General features: G+C 30.8%; 1 protein-coding gene and 1 long non-coding RNA gene across 7 annotated transcripts in view; one reads left to right on the top strand and one right to left on the bottom strand.

The window, feature by feature from the left end:
• Positions 1-3361, bottom strand: part of LOC122524371 — an 81645-nt gene extending 78284 nt beyond the window's left edge. For both annotated transcript variants that reach the window (XR_006305525.1, XR_006305526.1), the window contains exon 1: positions 3254-3361. This is a non-coding gene — a long non-coding RNA (uncharacterized LOC122524371). The remainder of the gene's footprint in view (positions 1-3253) is intronic.
• LOC122524367 (teneurin-m) overlaps positions 1-27790 on the top strand; it is a 735394-nt gene that overhangs the window by 278477 nt on the left and 429127 nt on the right. The window lies entirely within an intron of this gene.

The raw sequence follows: 27790 nt of genomic DNA, 5'->3' as shown, positions 1-27790 counted from the left end.
ACATTAGAAATTAATATGACTTTTCAAATCATCAATTTGAACTGAAAATTATTTTCTTTGTTTGATTATAATTATGTATAATTTTCTATTTTGATAATAATACTTTTTTATTTGAATAATATTGAATTATTATTTTTATTCATAGACTAATTATTAATATTAAAATTATTAGAATACTTACAATATGGACTCTATATTAATATAAAAAATAGAAATTAATATTATTTTTATTTAAAAAATAACTTTTGTTTAATTAAAAGGTGAAGAAATACATGAGTCGACCAATAGTCGATAGCGGTTAAGTCTAGAAAACGATAATTGTGAAAATTAATGTCTTTTAATGTATTGATTTTTTTATATTTTTGGCTTCTTTCATCAGAATTTGAGTATAAAAGTATATAAAGTATTTTTTTTCTGGAAATGTTGGCTCTGCAACAAAACAAAATATGTACAGGATTGCATTCAAATTTCCAAAAATTAAATATAAAACCAAAAAAATTAACTCAACCGCATTGGTTTCTGAACGACTCCAAAAACAAAGACGATAAGAAATTTGTATTCAAGTTATAATTACATTCGAAGTAATTTTAAATAACACTAAACGTTCTAAACAAATTAAAAACTTAAATAATTTGTAATTACTTAATTATAGAATTAAAAAATTTTGTTATATAAAAAAAAATGTTAAAAAATCGAGTGTTAAAGAGTTGAAAGACGTTGGTACAAACGAAAGAAAGGAAAGTCAATGTTCATTTTTTTCTTATGAACAACGTTAACACACAGACACAAGCATTGGGAGTATAGGAATGATGAAGAAAGAGAAAGAAGGGTGTAAGAAGGGGTAGTTTTCGAAGAGAGAAAAGAGATAAGCCGGGATCTCAGAAGTTAGAAACGAGTTGGCGTTGAGGGAGAAGGCAATGAGCATCCAGGGAAATCTTCCGAAATAAGAGGAACCAGAAACTAAGAGGGTGTTAGAATGTGAGAGTATGTATATGTGTGCAAGAGTGTGTGTGATAGTGAGAAGGAAAGAGAAACGGCTGTTCGACGAGCTTCCGGGTCCGGTTACACCGCAAACCCGATAGCCTAGTACTTTTCTTGAGTAGCTGGCTTCCTTCAACATCGAGAAATCCGTCTCATTTCGAGGCTCAGGAGCTTCGAAACATTCTAGGAAAGAACTGAAGCTGCAAGAACTCATTCTAAATTCGACTAGGACGTCTTCCCAAACGATATTGCTTCGAAAATACTTCTGCTTTTTTTTTTTTATTTTTCTCTTCCGTTTCCAGATCTAGCCCCCAAACTCACTTTGCAATTTTCCACAAATTGTCTTCACCTTTGAATTTATTTTTGTTCTTTTTAATAATCATATATATGGACCGTTTATTTTAAAAGTTACGTAAGTCCATTTGCAGCCCGTAAATATACATTATTTTAGTTAAATTAGTTTAAGAAAAATTTAAATATAATCAAATTACATATTGATAAATTAATAGAAACATTGACAGAGTTGAAATAATTAATAAATATTTTTCAATTGACCAATATGCAAACCTTTCATTTTCTCGAAACAACAGAAAATGAACTTGTATCACTTTCAAAATAAACGGTCCATATATTATAAGATATTTGGATTGGGTGTACAATTTCGGCTTTTTCACGTTTATAAGATTTTATATTAACGATTATTTATTTTTTTAACACAAATTGTTTATTCATATTTTAAACGAAATTGTCTTCAATCTGAAATTTAACTTATAGTTTTAAAATTCTTAATGAGAGAAATCGAATTCCAAGGTTCAATTTTAAGGTAAAGTTCGTTTCACGTTTAAATATTGTTAACTTTTAATCATTTTTAACGAACGTTCATTTCCTTTAAAGAAATTGTAATAAATTTTCTCTTCAACAATCATTGTATTTTTATTGAAAATCAAATACGAGTTTTTAATTTGTTCGGTTCACTTTGACGTCACGTCGAAAATAACAATCGATATTTTGCTACTTCCAACGATAGATGTCGCATGTGCACTTTTTCTTTTCAAACGTAATAAATATATTTATCATAGCACATACTTTACGCTTTCTTATTAAAAAATTAATGAGTAATCTCGAGTTGAATATTCGATTTAATAAACAATTAGGATATTATAAATACGACATTTAAAAAATGATCGGTGCGGCGCGTTAGTTTTATATCGGGCCCGTCAAATATTTTCCGTTGAAAAGGTATCGCGCTATTTGGTTCGAATGTATTTTATGTTGTTACGGAGTATGAGTGGTTCTTTCGAATGGTTATGTCCTCGTGATCGCCAATTTCGTTTGGAGTATCATCAATTGACACCGTTAGCGAATCTATCGTTGTGAGCGTTGAAAAAGTGGCTCGGCAACGTGGTAGGTAACGAAGTGTAATAACGTTATTCGAGTACGAACGGATTACATAACGAAGCGCCTATTCAATAGATAGTTCGATCACGATAATACCTGTGTTACTCGTTTTCTCTCCCTCTCTCTCTCTCACATTCTCTCCATTCACTCTCATTCTATTTGACTAAATTTTCACCTTGTTTAGTTTCCACTAAGTTCTCATGAATCACAAATTCAGTCTTTAATCGATGTTGTGGGTTCTTTAGGAATCAAATTTTCATCAATATGATGAGCTAAGGATGTAAACAAGTGTTTACTAAACACAACATTTCTCGCCAGATTTATTTAATACGTCGGCGTTAAATCGTATAATTCGTTTAATTCATGAAATACCTTGCCTTTATGCGAAATTTATTATACACTTTAACGATTTGTTTCGGGAAATAACTAGATTAGATACGATTTCGAGAGAAGGTTGTATAGTAGAAGTAAGAGATTGAAATTTGATGCATTTTTAAGGTCTGCTTTATTTTCTTAAACAATGCACATTGTTATTTGTCCTTATTTTTTCTTGTACTATTTTTATCGGTTCTAATATACGTGTCAAATTACAATTTCTTACTTTAACAAACTATATCTCGTGAATTTTTCTTTTATATAGTTAAAATATATAATTCTGCGTTATTTTATACCTTAACAGATAGGTATTGCTATTTCATGGTTGAGTTGATTATTTTAGAAATTAACCAATTTTACGTTTTAACAGTAACATATAACCTATACATATTTAAAATATTAAAATTCTATATAAACATTTGATGAGATACATGATTATTTCATTGCTAAAATTTGATGCATTTAACGTGCATACGCATACACATACGCATATACATACCTGAAATATTAAAATTCCATTTTCCCGGTGAGATTATTCCGAAAATTTTACTCTCCAGCGAGAAACACACTTTATACTTTAATAATACGAAAAATATCGATCGAATAATGTTCTTACTTACTAAAAGTAATTAATTAATAGTATTAATTAGAGCATTGTGTTAAAAAAAAAGATATAAAACACTGTATTTAATTTAAACGAACGGATAAATGAGATAGAAAAATGTATAATACGTAAAATGCAAACACATATTAATACGTCTTGTCGGAAGCTTATAAGAATGACGACTGAAAAGGAAAGGATGAGTGGAGGTTAAACTAATCGAAAGAACGGTTTAATGTTTTGTTTTTACATACATACTTTCCCGACTCCTCAACCGATGTCTATATTTCAATGTTGTTGTTTTTATTCTATTATGAATCTCGTCGTGGAATTTATAAACACATTGACATTCGAGGAAAAGGTTATTCGGTGTCTGTTCAGTGTACTGGTATAACTGTTTTCATATTTATTTTTAATCATCTGCGAATACGTCAGAAAATGTATACATGATATTAAGTAGAAGAAGAAATTTATTTTTCGTATACTTATGCGTATCTTGTTTGCTATGCAAATGATATATTCGTACGAGTATAATATAATTATTTTTATACATAAGTACGGGTTGTGGTATAGGGTATGATTCAACATGAAACAATTAATCGATAAATGAGAGTATCATTTTTTAGTTTGTTGCGTCACTTTCGAGAAAAACGTTTTTGGAAATTTTTAATTGAAATATATTCTATTAGATTTGTAAGAAATTGTTCTTAATTTAGTTTTCTATTCTCTGTGTGTATACGTTTGGTAAAATGAATCATTAAGAGACTCTAATTTGAGAATTTTTAAAAATAGTAATACCAAAGTACTTGATCGATTCTTCATTTGTTCGATTTAAAAAAAATTTCCTATAGAAATAAACTTAATGCAATTAAATAGAAATTTGTATTGGTATTAAATAATATATAAAACGATAATTTCGCGTATTGATTTGAGATTGAGTTCTTAAATTGATCAGATAAATGGTTAATATAATTTCCAATTTAACGAAGACAAGAAACAGATATCTTGATTTGTTTCATTTTTTTTGTACCACGCTATTTTCAGGAAGTACGAAGATTTATAAAAATAAAAAAATAAAAATATGATGGCTACCTTTACCACATCCCTTGGTAACAACGCTCTTCCCAAGGGAGTGGTAGGGTGGAGAATAGAATGTCGCGAGGGGCACGACGAAATATCGACACTGTGAAATTCAATGGCTTGATTTATGATGACCATAAGTCATCAGTGACATCACGCACTCCTCCGTTGTATGTACCGTTCGTTCAACCACCATATCCCCAAGTATCCAATCCCTTTTTTTTTTGTTAAAAACTCCCGGAGACACGTTTTTCATCGATATTCAAATGTTCGACGATTTTTAACATAATGATTTTCGTTTAACTACTATTTCCATTCATTATAATTATCTTTTAATATTTTATCGAAGAAAATAAAGAACAAACAATTCAATTACGAACAGCAAAACGATTAAAAAATAATTATATCGCGTTATTCGAAATTACTTCGCAAAAACTTCGTACTCGTACAAATTTTCTTTAATACAATTTTAATTAAATTAATTTATATAAAACGTATCATGTAATTGAACAAAATATAACATAGTTGTTTAATATCTGCCATAATAATTTAAAAAAATATCAAATAAGTACTCAACATTTATTCTAATAATTTCTAAAATAATATCATAAAACAAAATTATAACCTATCATTTTATTAAATTAAATTTCACTTCTTTTTATTATTTGTTTTAACAAAAATTAATCTTGATTGATCTGTTAGCTACTAATAATATTAAATAAGAAAAGATTCGTAGAATTGAAAGAAAACAAGTTAGGTAGAAAGTCACTTATACATATATATATATACATATACGTGGTGAGTATTCGTACCGGTCGTAAGAGAAACGCGAGATGTCGTGACCCATGAGGCGTGGGCCGTATCACTTTGACGACGATCTATCGTGACCGATCGAGGCGATGGAAAACTAGATAGAAGCGGATATATTGCTGCTTCTTGCCGGACGAACACAGACCATTCTTTCGTATTTTACGACAAACATGTCTGCTTTACCAAAGATTATTATTGTACTCGACGTTATATCCCCTGAACTTTCCTTTCACACGCTAAACACATTTAACTTTTTATTATTATTAATAGATCATGTCTCAAATAATTAATATCAAACAATTAATTAACAAACATGTCAGAGAAGAAATTTATATTGACAGTTATTTAATTTGATATTAATAATAATCGGACATTTAAAAAACAATTTTATCAACATGAATTTGTTATCACGCGTTACGTAATCTGTTGAAATATTATTTATAACAGATAAGTGTTAAATTGTGTACAACCACATGTTATTTATTTTATTAGAGGGGTCACCGGTGACCCCCGCAACGATACGAATAAACCAATGACTCCCATAGCATTAAACATGTTAATTATTCAAAACACTTGTTCTCATAAAATTAAAAAATATTAAAAAAGAAATAAGATTTATAATAAATTTACCTATCATTAATCAGACAACCCCCTAACACGCGACAAAAATTGTACAGCTCGTAATCAAAATGATCAAACGTCTATTAGAATAAAATGACGTAAATTAAATATAAACAACTCTTAAACATAAATTATAAAATACAAATGGATATGATAATGATCCCAAAGAAAAAAGAAAAAAAAAAGAAATCGTTAAATCGACATTAAAAGAACCATTACACAGTTAGTTTAAAAAGAAATTAGTTGTAGTATACTCGATAATCACATTGGTTTCTTTGCGAGTGAAGCCTGAAAGAACTCGTGCCTTGTAGATATTGCGTGCATTATTGTATGCATCCATAGTATCCGGCTATTATGCTAAGCCGATTGTATTCAATCAGTGCACTAACGAGTAAATTAGTGCGCACAGCAATAAACCGTGGGTGCGTCGAGGGTTTCGGTCTCTGCTTTTAATAGACCCGACATTGAAAGAGAAAAACAGTTAGAGAGAGTGAGAGAGAAAACATAACGATCATGTCGAAGGGATTTCATTCGATCGAGTCTGTGAATTTGAGTGACTTCCGTTACAATACGAAAAGGGTATCCAGTTTCTTTTCGGTTCACTACTTTCACGTACAGTTAATTAATTAAACAATATCATCGAAAGAGTTGAAACAATGAAGAAAGGGGTATCTCGCAAAAAAAAGGGCCCTCGTAAATTTCACCTGATCGTTATCTGACCATATCTCGTAAAAATAAAGAAAAGAATGAAAGGAGAGAGAAAGAAGAAAGAATAATGCAATAACGAAGTCTCACACGCGATTATTTCGAAATAACAGCGACCTTCGTAGCACGAAAGCAACTTGTTATTTTGTTTTTTTTTTCCTTGTCTTGGCTTTTTTTTCTATTCTTTAGTCGTACTTTTTATTTCCCATTTCTTTCTTCCATCTTCCTTTCTCATTTCTTTCTTCGACCTATCGACGATCACGACTGGTAAGAAGAGAAAAAGTAGAAGAGGAATAAAAGAATCCTTGGTATTCTTTTGGTAAAGTTAGTTATACCAACCTTTAGGACTTTATCGACAACGAAACTCTCGTAGTAATAATTTATACAATTAGCTCGGCACGTCGACAGTTTTGCAAGAAGGTAGAGGTAAGGATCCAAGAGTGTATATAAATTAAATTATCAAAGCCAGCCATTCCATGCTTTGGTTTCTTGCGTTTTGTTCTCCTTCCTGATACACTGTAGTACCAACGTAAAGGGTAAATAAGCACACGATAGGCGCATTCTATGCGTTCCTTCCCACTCTGTATATACACCCTCTCACGTACACACACCTATCTATTTAAATGTAATTGTAAGTGTACGATACGAATGTGTATAAACTACTAGGACGATGTATCAAGCCAAAGACCACAAGTTGGCTACATACGAACCTGTCACTCTGTTCTCTGCACGATGTTCACGTCTTTGTGAAACCGAGCGTATGATGCCTTTTGCATCCTGTCTTTGTCTTTGTCTGTATTAGTATATACGTGTGTAAGTATAAACTATATATGAGAAAATGCGAGTACCTACTTGCTAGCTCACTGATTTGCTAGCTGGCTGGCTGGCTGGCTGGTTGGTTGGCTGGCTGGTTGGTTGACTGGTTGGCAGAACCAAGTGCACGAGAAGGTACTCGTGTTGTTAATTTCAACGACACGCAAACTCATCGAAAAGTCGAGTTCGATGTAGTTACATCTACTACCTTCTTGTTTCAATTCACATTAAACGTGAAATAAGGGGAGCCTAATTATCAAGAATACCTCTTCATTCTCTTTGTATAACGAATTCTTAAAAGAAATTCTTTATTATTCTTCTTTTGTAATTTCTTTTACTTACTCGTGGTAATGTTCGTGCACGATTTATAAATAGATAATTATTCGCATATATTAACGATATATACCGGTCAATTTTAACTCGAATTTTTTGTTAATAACGATAGGGGTTTCTGTAAAGGAAATAAAATACAAAATATTTTTTTATTGTTTCTTCTATAGATTGTTAATGATTAATGTAACAATAAGATAAGGAATAAACGATTTTGTGTTTACTTGTTAAAAAATAATATTAAAAATAATTAAATGTTGAGTAATATTATTTAGATCTAAATTTTAGTCTACTGGTCGATAAACCGAGATAAACGAAAAATCTATTTTTAGGATACACTATCAGTTTAACTTTTTGGTATTGGGTAGGTTATAATTGTCCCACCTTTTGCATAGTTTACTATTCATGATGAGATATTTTTTAATCCAGATTAAAAAGTTCAAATTACTCATAGTCATAAAGTTAGTCATTCAATTGGCAATTGTTAAACTGTGTTCCACTCTTTCTCTCTCTCTCTAATAAAATATTCATTTAAAATATTATTCATTTTCTTCTATATATTAAATAATTGCAAACTCTTTGTGTTCATTTATTTCCATTAAAATCATATGTCTCGAACAATTAAAAATCAATTAATCGACTGCCGATAATAAATGCGTTAAAATTAAAATATCGAACAAATTGGCGTGAAGTTTTCTCGTACGATATCGAATAATTTCATATAACTTATTCGTAAAATCTTAAAACATTATCTTTCATGGAACAAAGATCTTTATTTGGGAGTCATTGATGGGATATAATTCACAGCAACGTTAAACCGAATTAAGTGACCCATGCAACTAATAAAGACACATACCTTAGGGGAACCAACTAAAGAAAAACCCCCACTTAGCCCTCCTCCGCCCAATATACTAACTTCCCTCGCACATAAAGATCAGCAACGGTTCATATAATTCGACGAGCTATTGCACGAACGATTTTCATCTCTTTCTCTCTCTCTCTCTCTCATTCCACATCTTTCGACTTTAAGAAAGAGTGAGAGAGAAAGAGAGAAAGTAAGTAAGCTTAATTGGAAGACGAGAAATTAAGATAGTTCGTTGAGACTGATAAAGTTGGTGAAATAAAAGGGCCGTTTCTTCGGTTGACCGGTCAATGAAAAAGGCTGACTCACCAACATTCACCAGACAACTCGCACAAACTTTAGCATTTCGATCGATACTCTCACTTTATATCCTCCTCTATCTCTTCCTCTATTTCTCTCATTCTCATCTATCCCGTTGATTCTCAGCTCGATTATTCTTTGAGAGAGAATAATAATGAAAAGAAAAAGAAAAAAGAAAAATTAAAGAGGGTTTGGAGAGGGGGTAAAAAGCAAGAGGGGGAAAGCTTGCTTTGGTAGGAAGGAGAACAGTCATTCCTTGATTCTCATAACTTTTCCACGTGGATAACGTTTTTTCTACATTCTCGAAGAGTATGCTGAAAGTTGAACTCCTATTCCTTTCTTTTTTTTTTTTTTTTATTATTATCATTTATTTTTTTTTCTTTAATACGTCAACTACGACCTAGCGAAAGAAGAAGAAGAAGAAGAATAAGAAAAAGAAAGGGCAAAATAAAATTTAAAAAAAAAGGGAAGTTCTCAGACGAGTCGTCCTAGGGACGATTTTGTTTCCCAGTTCTTTAGATTTCCCTTCGTTCTATTTTCTCTTTTTTTTCCCCCTTTTTTTTTTGATTCTTTTTCATCTTTATTATCGCCCAGCGTAGCGTAAAGCACGCATCCTTCTTTCTTCCCCCCCCTCTCCCACTTTCTCCCTTAAACTTTCTAGTGCATTGCCTTTTCGTAATCACCCCCCGAAAACGTCTGGCAACGTTGAAGTTTAACTCTGGACCACTCTTGGTACCCCAACCATCAACCCCCAACCCTCAACCTCCCCCGGAGTCAGGAGTTTGATCCCAAGAAAACACCGCGCGTATATTTCTAGACTTTTACCTTGAACGAGAGATAATGAAGAGAAAGAAAAAAATGAAAGTAGAAATGAAAAAAAGAAAGAAAGAGAGAGAGAGAGAGAATGAAGGGACGGTAGTAACTGGAATAAGGGTTCGAGGATTCCGTACATTCCGGAAATAAAGAAGAAACGCATCTACTTGGCCGGTACTCCAACGTGGAATTACTCAGGGATAAAAAGATCCCATAAAGTCAACGCAAACTTTGGACCAGCTTTACGTACTCGCACACATTACGTACAAACACATACACACACATATATATATATACGTATATGTTAACAGACAAACATACATACACATGCGTATGTATTTTTCGGAATATACATATATACATGATAAAAAGTTAAAGAAAAAGGATGGAAAAGGATAGGTGGTGAGAGAAAAACTTGATGGGTGGTGGATTACACATACCTATGTGTAAGTCTACTTTCGTATGAATGTGTGTATTCGTAAAGTATATTTGTACTATAACCGTGCTCTCTAAAACCTCTCGACTCGTACCACCTTTCCACTTCTCCAATTCAACCCTTTCATCTATGATTCTTCCTGTCTCTAACTTCCTCTCTCTCTCTCTCTCTTTTTCATTGTTATTTTTTTTCTTTTAACATTAACTCATTCTTTTACCGAATCTTGACGCAAAAAAAACGAGTAATAAACAAAGATTTATACGATTCTTGAAAAATATCGGATTCACTTGATTTTTGTGAAATATTTTTCAATTGATTCGTATTTTTATTAAAAAAACGTGAATTAAATCAAGTTTTTGTTTTATATTTTATAAGTTATTATGAATTATTTAATGAGATTGATTTAAAAAATGTTTGACTGAACACACAAAGATCTTGTCAATAATTCTTTGAGTGTATTGTATTTTAATGTTTTATCTATCGTAACTGGATTATTAAAGATTGTTCTTATATTAATTAATTTTCAATTGATTAAAAATTTGTATAACTCAAGACAATAATCATTTACTAAAGCTAAAACGAGTATTAAAGAAAAAAGTCAATCGAATAATCATTTTACTACTTCGCATTTTGATTTTGTGAAGTTTTTTGAAACATTTCCATATTTTTGTCATAGTATCTATCATATGTAAATTAATTCAAACATATTTTACATTAATTAACTCGCAATCGATTAATTAATTAAATTAATTTACTTTACCATGCTAGAAATTGGACGAGTATTTAACGAAAAATTAATAATCCAATGATCACTTGAATATTTTGTATTCTGACCTTCTCAAAATATTCTCGAATACTTTTATATTTTTCTTTTATACATTATCCGTCCTATATGTGAATTAAATCGAACATTTTTAACAATTAATAATATAATATCCTATAATTAATAAAATAACTGAAGATAATTAACGAATAATAATCCTATCATTGTTTCAACAATATTAAATAATCGTATTTCGAATAATAATCGAAGAAAGTAAAGGACATTTTTGAGGGGGGAAATTTTCGCAAAAGAATTTCGCATCTTTGACTTTATCAGTCAGGTTACACGCGTGAACGTGCTTCCTTTTGTCGGTAACTCGACTTTGCGAGGAAAAAAAAGACCAAAAGGGAGGGGGAAGAACGAATGAACGGAAGAAAGAAAGAGAAAGAAGAGTGGAGGTGCGCATACAATGGAAGAAAAGCATGCCTCTGGGGAGTCGAAAGAAAGCGGGGGAGGGGGAAAAAAGGAGGGATGAAAGAGAGAAAGAGAGAGAAAGAGAAAGCAGGTACGCCTCATCCCCGTATCGTGAAACGGCTTTGGAGTTTGGTAGAAACCACGATTGTGCTTGTGGAAAGGGCGCGAATGGATGGTAAGGGCTGCGTAGGGGATCGGACGCAAAAAAGAAAAAGACAGGACGATAAAGAGAAAGAAAGAGAAAGAGGAACATTTACATACATACCGCAGTCAGGCTTACGTTTTGTTTCTACCTTTCTAAAGGGAAGACATTTCAAATTCAAAATGATAAGTGAAAACAAATTTCTTTCCGTTTATTTATCAGGAAATTTAAATAATTATGATAATTATTCAATGCGGTTCGTTTCAGTTTTCACATTTCTTTTAATAATTTATATCTAATTTTAATTATTTCTTCTTTTTCTCTTTTATTAAAAATTTAATTCGAAAATATTTTTTATTTAATTTTGTTATTTAGTTGATATTATTTAAATAGATTTTATTATCATACAACCTTAAATGGTTTAATATCATAAAACGTTGATTACTATATTAATATTTTCACGAATAAAATAACTAGTATAATTTTCTCCTGATTATATTGGAAATTGTTAGTTTATTATTTTGAATATATTCTTCTATTCAATTTAATTATATCACTAGTGCTTTTTTATTGAATTTTATTATAGTCAAACATTTATTATTTAAATATGTTAAATTTGGCGCTAATCAATGCGTCAATGTAGTGTAGATAGTGCATTCATCTAGGGATATCTAGTAATTAATATATGTGAATTCCCTTTGATACATGACTACGTATTACATTCATAAGTATCGTTTGTAAAAAATTTCCTAAATTCCAATAACCATTGTGTACGATCCACAGAAGCTTTCTAACAACATGTCATAAATTATTGATTAATATTTCAACATTATCACGAATAAAATAACAAGAATAATTTTATCCCGATTCTGTGGGAAATTCTTAAATAATTATTATGATAGATTATTCTGAAAATATTTTTTTTATTTTAACATTATTGTCACGAAACATAAAGTAATATTTTATTAATATATAGAATATATTATTCGAAATATAATTATGATTGTTGAAAAATTGTTTTCCACCAAGATAATCGAAAAATATTTCATGGAATCGAAATAAAATATGAATTTTGTTTTATCCAAGCAGACAACGTGGTAGTTGTCTTCGTTGAGGACACAATCGCTAAACAGAGACGACTGGTTTCTGACATCCTTTGTGGTGTTTATTAAGCGAATCTTCCGACCGGAAGATCGTTGCAGTTGTGCGTCAAGCGGTTATGTCGACCGTAAGATCGCATGCCTCTCTTGAAGGTCACGTACGGTGTCTATCTTCAGTTAGGGTCACCGCGCTGTTTACGCTCGGAGAAATTTCTAATTTTCGGTCACAAGCAAGAGAGAGAAAGAGAGAGAGAGAGAGAGAAAGAGAGAAAGAAAGAGATGTATGAAACATTACAGAAATACGAAGCTGACATTTTCTTAAGTTCACTTGTTAACTAAACTGTTCTCTATTTTGTTAGTTCAAAGAAAAGTAAAAAAATAAGGAACAATTATTTAACTTATCAAGTGTGGAATAAAAAGAAATTAAAACTCTTTCTCACTTAGTAAATGTTTCGAAAAATACGAATTTATTATTTTTCTTTTCTTTCGAAAAAAAACATAAATAAATTTGTATAGAATCATTTTTTCTGTAATTTTTAATTTAATTTTTGAGTAATTGTAATCAATATGAAACACTGCATTATCCCAGCAAGTAAATAATTTTACTTATCGAAAATAAACGAATAAAAAAGAGACAAAATTTGTATTATTTTATTTTAAGAAATATTTTAAAGTCATAATAAAAATAAAATTTGTCGAATTTTATATACAAGTTTCCTAGTTCCCCCATATTAGACGCCATATTTTTAATCCTCCATTTTGGATATTATCTAAACCTTTTACTCATAACCTCAAAACGCTTAAACTTCAACGTAACAAACTATTAACTATATCACGTTTCAATGCAAGTATCAATGAAAAGATAAAAACAGTAATTGAACGTATGAAAAATTAGTAAACTGATATGTGTCATATTAAAGACAGTAACAATAAGTAACACGATTCCTTTTGAATAATAAATCTTTTGTTGAATCCATCAGAGTCGTTAATAGAAGAAAAAGGGTCTAATTAAAGTGTGTGAAGATATAAAGTAATAGAAAGGGAAACTCTGGGAGAATAAACGACTATCCAGAAAATTCGACTTGCTGCTGCTCTGTTGGTGCTGGTGCTGGCGAACTCGAACTGCAGCCGGTGTGCTGCAGTCGGTGACGATCAAATTTCAGCGGTCGAGCCGTTCGTCTCTCGATTCACTGGCCCAGAAGGTGTGAAACGAATTAAACGCGGGTGGCAGAATTCTCTATTTCTCTTTCCCTTTCTCTCTCATTCTGTCTGTGTCTCATTCTCCTTCTATTTTCAGCAGCTTTCAACTCTCACTCTCTCTCATTCCTCTTTTTCCCTGTTTGCTGCTTTCGAGCATGAAAGAGCAAAAGAGAACAAGAGAGTGGCGGAAAGAAAAAGAGGGAATATGTATACGATGGAGAACGAACAATGAACATGGGATACTCGAGACAGAAAATATGGGCGGTCGAGGAGGAGGACAGGCAGGCTCGTGGATCAGCAGATGATTACGAGGTCATAAATTCTACCAGGTTCCACCGCATCGTCGGCGGTCCTCTGCACTGTATCACGTCGATTACATGCTGAAAAAGTGCCTCATATTCTTCTGACAACCTATACCTCTTCCTATGTTTATTAATTGAAAAATTATTATGAATGCATACCTATTCCTACCTGACTAACTTGTATCTCTTTCATATATTTCTTTTTTTCGAATTTTTTCTCATCTATCAACCTCTACTCCTATCGTTTCTTTTACTTCGATTTCATGTTTATTATTATTATTAAGAAATATTTTAGCTCGCGTTATTTTTATATATTTTATATTTATTTATAAATTATTCGTACAACTTGGTTGTTCTACTTAGTTTTATATTTCATATTTATAATGCTTAAAGTAAATTTAGTTAAACGATTTATACATTCCTACAACCTAATATTAGATTATTGTAGAATTTCTGTCTTTTATCGAAAATTATCTTAACATTCATTCTAAATAGACACTTTGTCTACTTTCAAATAAACAAATTATTCTACTTTTTCGAGGCAAAAAATCTGACACAGTACTAAAAAATAATTCTACAATGACCCAAAATTTAATACTAATCTTTATATATTATTTATTTATTCAATTATTGAATTTATTTTAATAACCGTTTTAAATAATAAATCATCAATTTGGTATTGAATTCATCTTACAAGTATGAGAATCCAAATTTCGGAGTAATACTTTTGGATAGAACCGAAAACATGTTTAGGAAATTCGAAAACGAGATTTCACATAATCGTTATCCCTCTCTCTCTCTCCCCCTCTCTCTCACAGTTGGAGAATAGTACGATAGGATTCAGCGGCGATGCGTGATACACCGTCGATCGTTCGTTCCATCGGGATATTCGATTCGCCTGGAATTATCCGTGAGTAAGGACATTAAAGGATTAGGGTGAAAATCCCCGAAATTATTAGGCGATATCCAAGTGGAAAATAGAGCACGTTTTCGGAAACGCTGACTGGCCACTGGCTGATGCAGATCGTCCATCTGTCCCTCGGGACTCTGTCGGTTCGGTGCCTATGTAATAAAAGGGTCGACGAGACGATATATGTATATATATATATACATATATGTGTAGGAATGAGTGAGTGAGAGAGAGAGAATAAGAGATAGTCTCGGTAGAGGGAGAATAGGGTTTGCTATCTCGAAATGGTGTGTCGAGAACGGATGAAAAGGGGTATTGTGCGTATAATCGCACTAACAGCTCGGGGAAACAAATAACTTCGATGATTTATCGAATCCTTCTTCCGGTACAATTTACATGAGCACTTGTTCATCTTTGAATCGATAAAAAACATAGTACAGAGTAAATCCTTCTATCGTACGATACAAATATTACTTTACATTTAAATTCATCTATTTCGTCTATACAAATTCGGTATTTGTTTTTGTTTTGTGTATTATTTCAACTGTTTGGAAAAAGTGAGAAAACGTAAAGGTCGTTTCATTTTACTATTTCGATAAAATTTATAAATCACTTCCAAATTTATTACAAAAGAAAAAAAGAAAGAATTACCTAAGCTTCAATTCGACGTGATTTACTATTTATGTCAATCAACTAAATAGATCGTACATTTAATCAGATTAATCGTTGGATTTAATCGATAAGAAAACAAGGTAGAAGAGAATTTTAAAAAATACCGTATGATTTGAGGATGAAGATGTTATCTGATGAATCTGATCATTCGAGCAATATCATAAAGTGAATCGAGTTATGTAATATTCTATATAGCGATTACTATTGAAATTCTACCTTGCAATATCAGCTATCTTCTGGATATCTATCTATCTTTCTTTTTATTCTTTCTTTCATTCCTTCTTTGCTTGAAGATCTCGTGACCGTTGTCGTTACAAAGATCGGATGAAAGATTCATCAGACGATCGAAAGCCAATCCGAGCATCCAAGGATTTATTCCATGGAAATATTCTGATGGGACGGTGTACATAAATACTTTCTTTCTTGTATTACAGAAACGTCGACAAAATTGTTTCAGTATTTCGTATAAAGAAATATTTTACATACAGGGTGTCCTGAAAATTATTTTATTGACAAGAAAAACAAAAAGCTACAAATCAATACTACGAGTGTCATATTAAATGTTACGCGTCTTATCTGTTACATCAACACGAAATATTATTTTAAACGAATAAGTTTCAACGTGTAATCATGTGCGATGCATTAAAAAAACGATAATAATCTTTCGCGATGATTATTGGATTAATAAACTAGTAAGAAAAATCAGATTGATTTAATCTTATTTAAAAGAATCATCGAACAAATGTTTAAACCATGCATATGGCCGCATTAGCAGATTTTAGATGCATAGGCATTATCGTTGGAACATTGATAACATTTCTTGGACGTTACGTAAACGTCGTTACGCTCGGCCGACCAAGCACGGTCCGTATTCAGACTCTCTCATAATGGAATTCGATAAATGGCGTGCCATGCTAAATGCTGTTTGACTGCACGCCCGTAATTGGAGTTCGGAAGCAAATTCAACACCGATTTCAATCTTTTCAAAATCTTAGATTATATTTGCAAACTTTAGTAACTAATATAAGTTTAATTATTATTATTACTGTTATTATTAATTAATAATATATTTATTAATTATTTACCATTTATGATCTTCCGTGCTTAAATAATTATTATTTAACAAGATTAATAATCATTCGTTATTTATTATGTATAAAAAGAATAGAAATATGGATCATTAAGGTAATTGTTTGCAAATAAAATGTTTGAATTTTATGAGAAAGTAATGATTTCATTATTATTATTATCATTATTTAACAATATTTTATATTAATTTCCAATAATACACGACATTTATGATCTTTTATTAATTTTAACAGCCCATAATACGACTATTTGTAATAATAAAAAGGTAATAAATATATATATCTGATCGCGTAAAATAAACTTCCGATAATAAAAATTCAATTCATAATTAATATATTACAAATAAATTTATGTTTTTAAAAATTAAATAAAAATAGGAATATAAGAAAAGATGAATAAAACGTAGTTTATCGTAGAAAATAACGTACGATCGAATGATATATCCCGGTGTGAAAAGAAAATCCGAATAAATCTACGATAAAAATTCGTCCTACGATTTTCAACGAAATTTACATGTCTTTTTCGTGATTTTTATTTCGAGAAAGAAAACGAAAACGTGATTTACAGATAAACAAATTTAACCGATATCGTGTTAACGTGATCGTTTTACGTGTAGGCGTCAAAATGGTTTAGGGCTTATGGTAAACGATCGCATAACTTTATTCTACGTGAATCAAATAATTTATTCAATTTTTTGAATTAATTTAAAATTCGAGAAGTATGATGAATAAAAATCAAACTTTCTTTCTATCGAACAATATTTTTTTATTTCAATGTTGTAATTGTTTCATATATATATATATATATATATATATATATATATATTTTTTTTTTTATCTTTTTTTCAATTAAAAATTGCAGAAATATGATGAATAAAAATCAAACCTTTGTTCTATCGAACATTTTTATTTTCTTCGAATTTTGTTCTAGTACTACAATTTGTATTATATATTTTTTACTGTTTTCTTTTTCTCAATTATTTGCAATTGTTTCATTTGATATTCAATGGAACGAATAAAAGTTTATTTATATTTACTGACGGAAGGATAAAAAAATAGGATGAAAATACGAACATGCAATCGTAATAAGTAATAATGTTCAGGAATTGACATCGTGTGTACATATATGTACGTGTGTGTGTGTAAAAGAGAGAGAGAGAGAAAAAGAGAGAAAGAAAGAAGGAAGAAAAATAGAAAATTAGAAAATCATTGGAAAATCGAAGTTGGTATTATGGAATGATCGAGAAAATGGTTGTTGCAGCTAGCCTCTATCGGCATTGTGAAATGCTTCAGCTAGATTCGATGGAAAGCAGAATTCTCTGTGGCATCGTGTAGATATTTGCGAAGGTCGAAAAGGAAGAAGAGAGAAAGAGAAAGGAAGAGAGAGAGAGAGAGAGAGGTAGATAAAAAGGGGTTTGTGACGATAGTATGTATTGTGTGCATGTGTGCGAGAGAGAGAGAGAGAGAGAAAGAGTAGATGTTGGAAATCGAAGGTAAAAAAAAAAACAAAACTGTAAAATAAATTGCGCTGGCAGAAGGACAGTTCTACCATTATCGGGGTGGCGCATTTGTTTCACGGTAAAATCCGATAGCCATCAGCCTCTCTTTCTCTTTCTCTTACTCTTTCTCTTACTCTTTCTCTTTGAAAAGAAGGATGGAGAAATTGCGAAGGGTTTGAAAAAAAAAAATGGAATGAAAGAGAGAAAAAGAAAGTTCGGGTGTAATTACGAAATTTAAAGAACAACTCTGGTCGATAATAGAAGAAAATAAAGTTTTATCTTTCATTGCTCTTATTTTTCAAATTTTTAATACAAAAAGAAAAAGAAGAAAAGAGATAAATAAAATAATATTTATTTAACCCTTTAAATACGTTTTATAATTTCTTTCCGTTGAATTGTATTAATTTAAAAAAAAAAGCTAAAGAATAAAAATAATTAGTTAATAAAAATTAGTAAATTAAAAGACATCAATTTTGATGTCGATAATATCAAATAAAATTGATCGTGTTATCGATTATTATAAATACGTTCAGGGTGTTCCTCGTTTGTCAAAAAAAAAAAAAAAAAAGAAGTATTATTATTTTAAACGCGATAATATCGTTTATATGCTCATTTAAAAGAAATAAAAATAACTAGAAGTAAGTATATACGTATATACAAGAATATAGATAAAAATATGAGATGAGAAGGGTTTTGAAGTAATCGATCGGATGATCTTGAAACGAGACGCGTTAACGAGATCCTTTCCTGGACGAAACCCAAACATTAATGGACTAAAATTGATCGATAGATCGACATGCTTGATCCTTTCTCTCTTTCTATCTCACACGCACGCACGCGCATATACACACATACCTATATACCTTTCATAAATTAACGAGCCTTTGCTTTCAATAAAGTAGACGCACTGACGAGATTGGCATGAATTTAACGCACGCATGCACGGATCAAGACCAATAATTTAATCCCTACATTATTCAGGTAGTATGAATACTAAAGAGGTTAGGTTACGCCATTATGCTACTTTCTTTACGTTCTTACATAGTTATACTTCTTGTTTCTTCTTTTTTCCTTTTTCTTCTTCTTCTTCTTCTTCTTCTTCTTCCTCTTCTTATCTATTTTTTCTGATTTTCATTCTCGCCTTATATCGTACGTTAGAATTTCTTTCCTTTCCTTTCAAGATCGAAAGTAATTTGCCGACACATGCAGGAGTCTTCAAATTATATTGCCGCCGCCATTCATCATGAATCTCTTCTTCGCAGGTGCCGGTGCATCATCGATTTAAGATATCTTTTAACACACATACAGTTACTCACAAAAATATTTTCAACGATTTAAATAAATTTTTCATTTCATATTTTGGACGTTTATAAATAATCCTGGTTAATGTTTTTTTTTTTTGTAATAGCTCGTTTATTAATCTTGGTAAATATGTATGATTTATATCATTCATTTATAAAATACATAATAAGAATGATTTAAAAGAATTAAGTAATCTCACAATTTTCATGATATTTATTAACAATAATATTATCAAGAATTTTTACTTAAAAATACAAATTATTTACTTTGAAGTATTCTTACAAAACAAAAACAACAATAAGTAAAAGTATTCTGCAAAGTTTTTTTTATTAAAACATGTTCATAAACAAAATAATTACGCTAGGAATTATTAAAATTATTTTGGAGATATTAAATTACATTAAATAAGTCATGCATAAACAATTTCCCAAAAGTGGGAAACACATTATTTCGTTAAATAATTATTAATATGTAACACATACGTAAATTTTTAAAAATAAATTATATACGTTTATCAAGATTAATAAATAAACCATAACTTAAAACAATAACCTGGTTGATAAAATTAAAAACAACAGAAATATAAAGTCATACTACAGTGACTGAAAATTCAGTCAAAAACGTGACACACGAGTTCATATAATAATTATTATCATACAATATATGTAAACTAGTAAAATAAATTATATACGTTTATCAAGATAGCTAAATAAATTATTACTAAAAACAATAATCACATTGATCGTTTTGTAAACAATTTAAAATACGAAACGATAAAGTTGATTATACTTTAGTGTCGATCAAAATTTTTGGGAATCACTGTACACATACCACAAACAAACATACATACACACATGATAATCTCTCTCTCTCTCTCTCATTCTCTCTCTCTCTCTAATTCTTGACTCGACTAAAGGTCTAGTTGTACTACGCAATCTTCGTTTCTTTCAATCGATTATCTCTTATAACTAACAACGAAGATACCCAACGTGAACGCCCAAGAACTTCTCAACTGGTAAAATCTTCCAAGAGATCTCGAATCAAGAAGGGTACGACTGAGGGAATACGAGGACGAAAAAGGGTTCGTGGAAGAAAAAGATCTTACGTCAATTCGTTTCTAGACCTTTCTCGAGCTTCGACATCCAGAGCGTGGGCCGATAATTGACACGGAGGATAGCACGATTCGATCGTAACCCAGGATTACCGTCAATTAACGTCCGCGCTATTTATCACCAAACTCAGATAGTCATTTTATAATCACGCGATGTATTTTAACTTTTAAACTCGCACCTACTACCTATATACCAAACTTTAAGAAACTTTTTCATGAATAAAAATCTTTTAATACGTTCGTGTTTAAATATAAGATCGTTGGATCATTTTTAATTCTTCTGATGGAATATGAAGTTCATATTGAAAAGAAATCTAAGATATCTTTGTATCACTTTTTATATTAAAATGGTCGTTGTTGCGTTAGAAAAATATTATAACGAAACATCGATTTTAATTCAATTATTTGAACGTAGAAATCAATTCGATCAAGTTGTAGAAACTTCAAAACTAAGCAATGAAACTTTATGAATGCATCATCAATTACCTTGTAATTAAATATGTTAAGAATAAGATCAATTAACGATACTTTGTTCACGACAAAAGTTCCTATTAAAATAAGAAAAAAATATATAATTTGTTAGAAAAATCAATGCAATAAAAAATATTAGATTAACAGAGTTCAACATGAACAAATCAATTGGATAAAATTGAAGAAACTTTGGAACACAAAGTCTTTTTGTAAACTTGGTAGGATCAGCAGAAGTTTCTCGTAATTCAGTGCCATCAAAAATCTTAAAAGAGTAATACTTAGCCCCCGAGCGCGAGTAGTTTCGTGCCGTTGGACAGAAACATAAATTTCGTTAAAAGTGAATTTGCTAGAGTCTCGCGTATCACGCCTCAGAGCGATTTGTCCATCTCACGCATGTAGAAACTCACGTAGGCGTGTCCTACACAACAACTAAGGGTACTTTTCTTTTTATCAAAGACTTCTCTTTCTTCTGGGAGATTGCCAAAGGCAAGAAGAAGAAAAAGAAGGGAAAGTAACGCATCCCGAAAGTCAGATAAAGAAGAAAGAATAAGAAAGAATGAGAAAGTTGCGACTAACGAAGCTTGAAAACGGCAGGTTTGAAGTATCTTTTTCTTTTCTCTCTTTAAATCCCCTTCCCTTCTTTCCTTTATTTCTCTTTTTAGTATCTAAATTTATCTATCCTTCTTTCTTTTACTTCTAAACATTTCTATTCGATATACTATTCCTTTTCTTTTGCTTTAGTATAATATAAGCTATTTCAAAAGTCAACATACTTGAATTGAAAAATTCGAAAATTAATTTTAACAAATATTCGAAATATCATTCGATCATATTTTGTTTACGATATTCTAAATATAAATTAATATCTTGAAATAAAAAGAATCAAATGATAATAATTTTATTTAATATAAATTATATTTTTTTCTAGTTAAAGCTATTATTTTTAAGACATCCTGTATATCACCTTTCCTTTTTTACCCTATTTTACTGTCTCTCCCGTCTACGTTTAACCGTACGTATAACCAAACGTATACACATACACACACACACACACACACACACAAAATACAAGCTTAGAATTTTCATGTTCGACTTATTTCTTGGATCCTTCCACGTGCATCGACACGTGCGACTCTTGGCTCCGTCGTTTCCGCACTTCTGTTGTCGGATTACTTTTCTCTTTCTCGCTTTGTTACTTTTTTCTTTTCTTTTCTTTTTTTTTTTTTTTTTTGATTTCTTCTTGTCTTTTTCACGTAGAAGTGCTACCGAATCCGGAAGTTGTCTCTCCAAGAGAGAAATTTCGAAAGTCTGTTGAGAAACGTTCGACTGCATCGAGAAACTCATTGTGTGTGTGTGTGTGTGTGTGTGTATATGTGTTGAAGAGGCCTCCTCATTAAGTGTGAAATACCCTATGCGCACGCATTCCATCTCTCTCAAAGGATCTATTTTCGTGCGCGCGTGTAATTTTCGAGATTACCGACTGACTGATTTACGACCAAAAGATAGAGGAATATAACTTATAGGATACCTTATCTCGAACCATGGATTATATTATCCCACCCATCAGACACCTTTTCTCGTTTGACTTAATCGAATTCATGAAAAAATTTCTACTCTCGATATTTTTCTTCTTTTTTTTTTTCTTATCTTCCATAAACAAATCTTTCAAAATCGTTCAAGTCCCGAAAAACATTTAAAATGTTTTATTTAACTTTTATGGAAGGGATAGTTGTTTTAATTTTATTTTTAAAACGTAATTTGATTTTTTACTTTTAAATTTGGTGCTAATCAATGCGTCAATGTAGCGTAGATGGCGCGTTTTATCTAGGGATATCTAGTAATTATTAAGCGTTTGCTGGTTTTTTCCGGTGCAATACGAAATGAGTAATTCCCCTTTGAGTTAGGATAACATGTTACATCCATAAAAATCGTTTAAGGCTTTGAAACAATTCATTGATCTATTATTATCGTTAACTTTCAATAAAATATTAATAGTGATCGTTTCCTATGGATTAAATAACGAAATTATTTTTCAATTACATTTTTCGTGTTTGATGTTTCGATTGGAAAAAAAAATATAATATGAAGTAAATAAAAAGCGAGGGGGGAAAAAATTAATAGAAAAATAAATGTCGGTTATTGTTTATAAAAGGTAACAATCTTTTCACCAACCAATCTTACTTCATAAAAGTTTCTTCCTTGAAACGACTAGTACGTGATATTGCCCGACACTCGTTTGATGGAAGTGAAATATTGCTTCCCATGGGAACCCAAGCTCTTGCGTTACGACAAATTTTATAAGCTTGCCATATCGCGAATTCTTCATTCGAAGAAATAATTCATACGTTTCGAACGAAACATATTCTTCTCTTTTTACTTATTTATTATCCTCTTTCCTCTACGCGTATCGTATTACGTATAATAATAATTTATTATTAATAAATACATCGGAGTTATATTTAATCAAATTTCGATTAGAAACATTTTTTATTTCTTTTAAATCTTACTTATTATATTCTTAATACATAATAATATACTTTTGAGTTTTTTAAAAAAACTTTACGTTTTTTTTAATTTCATTTTATTTTATTTTTTACTCTTGTGCGAAAAATTATTGGACATTTTTCTAATAGAATTTTCATATAGAAATATTTTTTACTTTAAAGAGAATAAATTCAAAATCTTCTCGAGAAACTTTTCATTATTTTAATATTTTTCTAATGCAATATTAACTGAAATATATTTACTTCGTCGAAATAATTATCAAAGGTAATTAAATATTTTCCCCTTTTATTTTCAAGTATATGTTTTTTTCCTAATCTGAAAATGGTACATAAAACTTTTGTATTTTTTCTAATCCAAAAATTCGATCGAAAGAAAAGAAATATTTTATTTTCGCCAGATCATTATCAAGATTATCTCAAAAAATGTTCCCTATTCTCGAATAATTGTAATCGATAGTGACCTCCCTCGTCGATACATCAACGAGTATGAAGGAGAAGGATAAAAAGTGAAAGAAAAAAAAGAAAAAAAGAACTTAGAAAAGGTGCGATATTTGCAAGGACATTTATCCAAACGCGTATTCATCCATCAATTCTCCGTTTGATAGTCGTAGAAGATGCAGTAGGGAGATAGCAAATAGTAGGTTCGATATAGGTGGAAGCGTCGATTTAAAATCCTCATGCTGCAAGTGGTGGGGGGAGTGGGGAGTGGGGAATGGGGGTGGAAGAGGGTGTCAAGCCTTTTCCAAGCTCGGTAAAACGTTCCTCGCACCGGCGTCGCATGATCCTCAGAGAGATTTGCATCAAGTTAGGTGCAAGCGTGACGAGATAAGATAGCGTGAGAGGGTTGACGAGGATATTCATTCTTGCAGTGTTACCAACTCGAAAAAAACCTTCTTTACTTTTACCTAGAAAAGACCAAGAAGAGAAACTTTTACTAAAAAGTTCGAGAAAGAATTAAAAGAATATTAGAAACTAAATAAATATAAAAATTAGAGGAGAAATTGCAGTAAAATTAAGGAGTAGAAAAAGATTGAATATAGGAGATAGAAATTTTAATATAAAAAATAGATTAGAAAATCAAGAAAAATTGAAGAAACAAATATATAGAAAATAAAGAGAAAGAGAGAAGCTAGAAAAAAAAGAAGATAAATAGAAATAACAGTGAAAAAAAAGATGAAAGGAAACAGAGCAATGGAAAGAAATTAGAAAGAAATTAGAAAGAAATTAGAAAAGAAATAAAATCACAGTAAAATTAAAGGAAAATAATTAGCGGGAAAACAATAGAAAAAGATAGAAATTAGAAAGACTGATTAAAATAGAAGAAAAAGATTTACAAGAAAAAAAAAGAAGAAAAACACAGAACGAAATTATAAAAAGAAAAAAAGAATAGGAAGATAAGGAAAGTAGAATGATGGACAGACATACAGACAGACGGATAGACAGACAGACAAGGAAGAAGAAGTGAAAGAAGAAAACGGATAGAAGAGTGAGAGAGAGAGAGAAAGAGAATATTAACGCAAAGCATAGATAAGTCGACGGAACCGGAAGCCTCTGACTCTTTGATAAGTGACTGCGATCGTGTTGGTGTGACTTGAGCTTTAGCAAGCTAGAGAGTAGAGTTGTTCGAACACGATGGATGGGACAATTCCCTGTGATATCACGTGCCACGATAGGCCAGACTCGGAAATTGGCGAACATTCCTCATGGCGCCCATGTGGTATGCGTTTCCACTCGGAAATTCTAACTTCTTCGGATCTCTTACCTCTTCCTCTTCTTCTTCTTCTTCTTCTTTCTATCTTTTTATAATTTTTCTTTTGCTTCTATTTTGTAATATATGCAATTTATCTTAGTTGATGTATCTTTAATGATTAACACTAAACATATCACGTAAGGTCTAATAATTTGTGTCCTGTAATTTGTAAAAGTGCTGTAAAAATGCATAGAATGAATATTATTAATTTGGAAGTAAAAGAAAATATTATGTTCGTCATTCAGTTGACTATAACTTTATTCTATATTTGGATATATGAGTTTTTTTTAAGCGATTAATTGATCACTAAAAGTAGAAATGAAGTATAGGTAGGTTTAGTGTTAGTTTATTGATTATCAACTCTAATATTTTTGTTTAAACCATTCACGAAGATAGCTAAATAGATGTATCTTTTGGATATTATATTTATTAATTATTTTTTTAAATGTCCCTTGTTCTATGGTTTTTAAAAATATTTTATATATTTTGTTTAGATTTTGTTTGATGTACAATTTAGTTGTTCGTTAATTTTATTATTTTTGATTATTCTACGAGTTATACTTTTTAATCTCGAGTTTTTTTGAATTAATAGTTATACTGATTTTGATCATTCATTTTTTATTTAAAAAATTAATCATCTATCCGATACTTTGGTACTAATGTAAACTTATGAAAACATTTAAAAATCAAATTAATCGTTTTCACATATCGTAAATTATAATATTTATTTCTGATTAATTGCGTATAAAAACTTGCAATGTGATCAATGATCTGTGTCCTATTTAAATATTTATAAAAATTAATTACGCCAGATTTTTTTTTTCCCTTTAATAAACGTCAGTAAAAAACAATAAGGGGTAGGTTGAAGCAGATCGAACGAATCAAAGGAAAATATCAAACGAGGCGTGCGGAAAAGAAAATTTATTAATTTACGGTAATTAAAAGGTGGTTTCCTTTTGATTTTCGAACTCCCTCACTCGCCGCCTCCCCCCTCCCAACTCCCACTCACCGACATCATTGATTTCTTATTCGATAGAAACGGCGCGTGACTCGCAAACGAGGTTAGTTATTCGTTAGAAGAAAAGGTTATAGGGTCGCAATTTCCATTACGATTTAAAAAAAAAGAAAAAGAAAAAGAAAAGAAAATAAATAGAGAAGGAAGAAAAAGTAGGGTAGTTCGTTCGGGTTCTTTGATTTTTCGGAATACGCTCAATTACATTCAATCTTGTTGAAAAACCCCAAGGTGCGTTTGGTTGTCGATGCGAGAATTCAATAGGAAAAAAACTTATAATAAACGTGAATAAAGAAAGAAAGAAAGAAGGAAATAATTGAAAAATGAAATGAAATAAATGAACTTAATCAATAGGAGGTTATGGCAATTTTTAAATCGTACCGTTTGTTTTACGCTACCACCTGTAAATTACTTCTTTTTCTTTTTCTTTTTATCATTCGAACGACAAGAAGATTCTCAAAACTTTCAAACTTTTCTGATTCGAGTAACACTGAAGTATCGTTCATTTGACGAAAGTTTATTTCCTTTTCGATGAAACGCGATTGAATGTGTTCTTTTTTCTTTCCTTTTTTTCTTTTTTTCACTTTTATTAAACGTTACACAGAACAGAATGAAGGGAACTTAACAGCGGTTTGATTTTCAAACATTCGTCGATTAATTTCAAAAGTTTTGTTCCCGTTGGAAAGCGAATGAAAATATTGGCCCGATCACGAAGAAACGATTGGACGATTCGGTCACGTAATAAACTCGATTCTAGCTTTTAACCTTTTTTTCATTCGTTCTCTTTTACTTTTTTTTTCTTTTTTTTTTTCTTTCTTTTTCCATCTTCTTTTTTCTTTTTATTTTCCTTTCCTGTTCTCATCGTCTCGAACGAGACGATGAAACGGATTCCGTTGGAACGAAATGGAAATTGGATTTATTAAAACGAATCGTCGTTAAATTATGACATCATCAGGAATCAATATTCAGATAAAGTTTCGTTCTTTCAGGTGGGATTCGATTTAAAACTAAAAATAAGAACGGTGATAAATAAATCGGGAAGGGATATGCAATCAATTGGAAATAGTATTTCGGTATTGTGTACGATCAAAAAGTTTAGTTCATAATTACGGTAACGGAATTGTTCGTCGTGAAACATTTACAAATATATATTGAATACCCTTTCGCCACTCTTACACAGAAAAAAAAAAGAGAGAAAAAAGAAATTAAAAAATAATAACAATGTAAAATGATTGAAGGAACGGAATGCAATCAATTGACTAGTATAACCCGTGCAATGATTAAAAACTACAGCTCATTAATACAACAACGAAATGGTTAATCAAATGGGAACTATGAAGATAAATCAAAAATGTGAAGAAATGA

Source organism: Polistes fuscatus, unplaced genomic scaffold, assembly GCF_010416935.1.
Source record: "Polistes fuscatus isolate 324 unplaced genomic scaffold, CU_Pfus_HIC Scaffold7, whole genome shotgun sequence".
NCBI lineage: Eukaryota > Metazoa > Arthropoda > Insecta > Hymenoptera > Vespidae > Polistes > Polistes fuscatus.
Note: the sequence above shows the minus strand (reverse complement) of the source record. Positions and strands in the feature narration are given on the sequence as shown.